The sequence below is a fragment of the Gossypium arboreum genome, unplaced genomic scaffold, assembly GCF_025698485.1.
Source record: "Gossypium arboreum isolate Shixiya-1 unplaced genomic scaffold, ASM2569848v2 Contig00162, whole genome shotgun sequence".
Taxonomy (NCBI): domain Eukaryota; kingdom Viridiplantae; phylum Streptophyta; class Magnoliopsida; order Malvales; family Malvaceae; genus Gossypium; species Gossypium arboreum.
The window spans coordinates 325,016-330,560 of record NW_026440296.1 but is presented as its reverse complement, the minus strand read 5'-3'; the positions used below and the strand labels follow the sequence as shown (position 1 = coordinate 330,560).

At 32.0% G+C, this 5,545-nt stretch overlaps 1 pseudogene; it reads right to left on the bottom strand.

The window, feature by feature from the left end:
• Positions 1-764: 764 nt before the first annotated feature.
• LOC108487705 (wall-associated receptor kinase 2-like) lies at positions 765-4,534 on the bottom strand (annotated as a pseudogene).
• Between the last annotated feature and the right edge of the window lie 1,011 nt (positions 4,535-5,545).

The following is a 5,545-nucleotide window of genomic DNA, read 5'->3' as shown; positions in this document are numbered from 1 at the left end:
GTCCTTTCTATTCAAAATTCCATCCACTTGTACTGTTAAATGTTGATGTGATTGACAAAATAACTAGACAATAGCATGTGACGTGCCTTGTGTATATCATGTTGACGTATATGGACTAATTTTTAATAGTAAAAATGGATGAAATTTTCAACAAAAACACTAGTTTGCTCTTTAATCTAATTTATAGGGATTAATTTGCCCATTATTTGAATAAAGAAAGTAAAATATAATCTTAGTATAAAGACCTATATGATACTTTTACCAATTTTTTTAATGGCCTATATGAATAATTATTAAGTTCTATTTATTTTTATTTTAAGAAATAATAATTCACTTCATCATAAAAGTTTAGTGGATGAGAGATATAATAAAGACCACTAAATTAGTAGTATCAGATAACCACAAAAAATGCACCATAGTAATCAACCATTAAAATAAACAGCTAAGAAACACTCAAAACTAAAATTACTAATACAACCGGTCCTTTAATTAAGATAAAACAAAGTGAACTATCGTTACCGTCACCACTATTGGAAAACTCCAAATAGAATTTATTTATAGACATATTTTCACTGTAACACCTAGTAGAACTTATTCGCCAAGAAATCATTATGAAAGCAGGTTACTAAAACCAACGGAAAGAGAAAAACCAAAAGATGTCACAATGAAAATGGGTAGAAAGATGTGATTATCAACTTTTATATCTAATGAATAGTAATTTATAAATTTATACATGTGATGTCACGTAATTTATTGCACGCCACTTTTATATGCAATTATCAAGAATGTATATAATTATCCTTTTATTAGTGATATATAATTATATAAAAATGTATATTGCAATTATTCATAATTGATCATCAGAGGTGGTGTGTGGTGTGTGGTGTGTGAGACAGTGCAGTTGTCAGTAACAATGGCTTCTCTTGATCCTTCAATTTTATGGACAAATTAAGGTCAGAGCCATCACTAGGACAGAAACAGAATAGAAACTTAGAGATCTTGTACTAAACTGGATTCCAACATAAGTGGATGAACATCTGATTCTGATGTAGATGTCATGCTGCAATTCGGATAATGTTCTGTTGAGAATGAAGTGAAATCCCAACTCTCAGCCGATTTTCTTATAACGACCTCAACTTGTTTAAGCTGATCTATGGGGATGCAGTCACATTGTCGAGTTCTAAGTCTCTCGAGTTCTATGGCCACTTCTTTCATTGTTGGTCTATATCTCCCATCTAAGTTCAAGCATCTTTTCGCAAGTTGAGCAACTGCTACTACTTCATCCTTTTGACCATCCTTCCCAATTTCAGCATCAACAATATCCAGCAGCTGGTTTTCTTCCATGGACGACATAAAATACGAGACTAAGCCTCTCTTTTCTTGCAATCCAAACGTCGAGATTGCCATTTTTCCCGTTAAGAGCTCAACAATAACCACTCCAAAACTATAAACATCACTCTTTTCAGTAAATTGACTTGACTGGAAATATTCGGGATCTAAGTATCCAAAAGTCCCAAGCACTTGAGTCGTCAAGTGAGTTTGATCAATACTGATTGATCTAGATGTTCCGAAGTCTGATACTTTCGCTCGAAACTTTTCATCTAGTAGTATGTTACTAGACTTGATATCTCGGTGATAAATGGGGATGGATGCAGATGAGTGCAAGTAAGAAATCGCACTAGCAACTTCCGCAATAATGCGTAACCGTATATCCCACGACCTCGGGTACTCTTCATTTTGATCATGGATGAGATGGGAAAGGGTTCCATTGGGGATGAATTCATAGACAAGGAGGGGCACTTCGGTCTCCAAGCAACAACCTAATAGCTTGATAATATTTCTGTGATCAATTTGAGAAAGAATAAATATCTCATTGATAAATTGTTCAAGATACCCTTCGTTTACGGTCTTGGACTTCTTTACTGCAACAATTCTCCCATCAGACAACATTCCTTTGTAAACCATGCCTTGGCCACCACAACCCAAGATTCTATTCCCATTAAATTGATCAGTAGCTATTTCCAATTCTTTAGAACTGAAGAGTTTAGCTTTATCCAGGCCACCTTGATTTGAAGACATCTTTTTTGAAACAATAACCCACCATTTCTTTCAAAGAGTTTTTGTTTGAGTTTAATATACTTTCTTCTCTGCAGTCTCTTATAAAACCACCAGAACCCAGCAATTAGAAACAGCAACCCTATACTTAAGCCAATACCTACATGAAATCCAAATAAATTGTAACTTAAATGTTAGCTCTTAAAATTGTTAATCTTACCACTTAAGTCACGATTTTGATATAAAATTTAGCTGGACATATCTCTTGCTATATGATAAAATTTGGATTTAAATTTTAATTATTATTTAAATAGTCAGAATGAGATGCTTATTATATAGAATAATTAGTTGAGATGTAATCTAATTTATATTAGGAAAATAAAAGAATATATAATTTATTGTATTGATAAAATAAATTAATTAAGTTTTAGATAAATATTTTTGTTTTAACATTTAAACTTTTAAGTTATAACAGATCTAATACAATCAATCATTTTAAGCATGAAACTAAATAATTAATTTAAATCTAAGTAATTAATTTTGTTAACTGGTTATGCTTATTGAGTCCTTTGTAACAATTTTTGAGGTAAAAGTCTATCAAGACTCCTACACTACCTTATAAAATCTAGTTTAGTCACTCTATTAAAAATTACTCCATATCGATCTTTATACATTAAATTTTTATTCAAAACTCCATTATAATTTGTGATTAAATTACCGAAATATTCGACAAAACCTAACCACCTCAAAAGAAAAAAATCATGCAGTAAAATAACTCACGCTAAATATAGTATAATAAATATTGACTCTGGATTGAAAGGAAAAAGCCTCTTGTCTAAAATATAAAGAAAGTAATTGGCATGTGCAAACCTAGTGTAACGACAAGAATGGGAAAACTCTCACTGTCCTGCGGCTTGAATATAGGACGGCAACCTGTTCCATTTTTCCGGCCATCACCCTCGAACCCTTCGGGGCATGAACAATTGTAGCTTCCAGGTGTATTATGACATGTGCCAAATTCATCGCATGGCTTCTGTGTCTCACATTCATCAATATCTACAATTTTCCAACATTTTAAACTAAAATAATATACGTATATAATTTGGCACGAAGTTGAAGTAAGGATAGATAATTTTATCGAAATGAATCTACAATGGAGAAGAAGTTGAAACCTTTACCTCGGCAGCCGTATGAGAGGTAAGGATTACCCTGAAACCAGGATTACACTTGCACAAATATCCAGGGCCATTTTCTGGAACTGTACAATCACTATTTTGCTTGCAAGCATAATTTTTTGGATCCATTTTGGCTTGTTCACAGGTTTGATTCCCGATTGTCCAATCAAGAATAACCGGGTAATTATTTTTGCCGAAATTTGTGTCCCAAAGATCTGATGCGTGGAACTTATAGGCTCCATCTTCAACAAGAAATCCATAGCTGCAAGGATTGAAGCTCAACACGTGGGAGTGATTCCGAGGGCTACTGAAATTGAAGTAAAACACCTTCAATCCTTGAGGAATAGCCGTCTGGCAGCAGCCAATACCGGAGCAAGACCCATTTATCACATCGCCCGCGTCACCGCAAAATGTTAAACATCCGGTTGAAAAGTTTTTTTGAAATTCTGTGTGAAGAGTCAGGTTCGAAGAAAGCCTCGATGTAGGCGATAGTGTCACAACCGATGGCCGTGAACTTGTTTCTGGTATGAGATATGGTAAATTCCGAAAACGAGAACAAAAATCGGGATATAAACTACGCCCTGATGAATTATAACAGTCATGACCCATTAAGTAATTATAACTAAAGCGCAAAGAACCATCCAGAAAAATGTCGAGAACTTCTATATCACCGTCGCCTAAGAATGCTTTTGGGGGATTTAAAGTGGTATTACAACGAATGAAAAAGTGGCTGCTAATGTTGCAACCATTGGCTGTACCAAAAGGGTATGGGATGCTTATGTTTCCACAGCTGCTTTGACATCCAGGTTTTGCTTGGGCTGCTACTGAAGTTCCCATAATTGTTACCATAACTGCAAACACAGCAAGCTCCTTAAACATACAACCAAACCCCATCACCGCTCCTATTTTTTCCCCCCACTCCCTCGGCACATGTAAATCTAGAATAACTTATAGGAACAGCACGCACGTACCAAGATTCAATGCCATTTTAAGTTGAAGAATACTATAGCCGGCACATGATTCTTTATCGCTGTGTTGACTCGTTCTTTTCCCTTTAAAACTTTTCATTTTTTTTTGATTTAAAAACTTTTCTTCGATATTCATAAATAAAAAAAAAGGGCTTAAATGAAGCTTACAGAAATTTAAATTCACCCTTCGATGGATAAACAATGCATAAATAATTGCTTTTATTTCATTTAAAAAGCTACAATTCACTCCAGTATCTTGTTTTGCACTGCAGATTTAAGTGGTGTACTTGAATATGTGTAGTCAACTCAGCCCCAAGTCTTCGTCGTTTTAGTCTGAAATTTATTATTTCGTTCCTCTTTTTTTTTTTTTAATAGTAAATAGGGATAATGTTTGATTGGTGGTGAGACTATTAAGTCTCGCCATCAATCTATTATTATTTCAATAAATTATATTAAATATTGATAAGTTTATTTAAATTTTATATGTTAAAAATCTTTTAAAAATGTGAAAAAATTAAGTAAAACATTCTATTGAATTCGCATTCAATTGAACCCTTGTCGTTAATTAAAATAATAAGTTAAACTTCTCTATTAATGGAATCAGTAGTTAATCATGTTGATCGTTAAAATAAATTGGTGTATCAATCAAAATGTAACACACGACAACATCTAGCCTAATCTAATAATTTTCATAAATAATGATTAAATTTTATAAAATATTAAAAACCATTAAATATTTAAAATTATTAAAATTGACACAAATTTAAAAATTATAAAACTTATAAATATTATAAAAATTCTAATAAATTATAAAACAATAAAAATTATAAAAAGTGATTTAAACCTCTAAAACCATAATATACACATAACATCACACCAACAGTTGTATAATAGGAATAATCATTAGATTGTTGGGGTCATTTTCATATTAAATAAAATGTTGTCAATATTTCACAAATAAAACGATAATGGTTAGACCCTCTCCTTTTATTGATAAATTAATGTTTTTATTTTTAAAATTTATCTCTAATATTTTTAAATACAATACAATAGTTTGAACATTGAAAAGTTAAAATTTATTTGCTAAGGATTGTATGATCAAAAGTATTTTTGGTATAGTTAGATACTATCAAATCAAAATTTCACTATTCAACTATTAGCATATGTCGGTATGAAATATGATGACCAAAGTTTTCAAAACTGAACCAGTAGTCGAATCGGTCAAGCCACCAGTTCATTAGTTTGACCAATTTAATTAAAGAAAACATTAAAATATCAAATAATTAAAAAAACTAAAAAAAAATTAGTTCAACTACCCAATTCTTTGGTCAACCAGTCTAATATCTT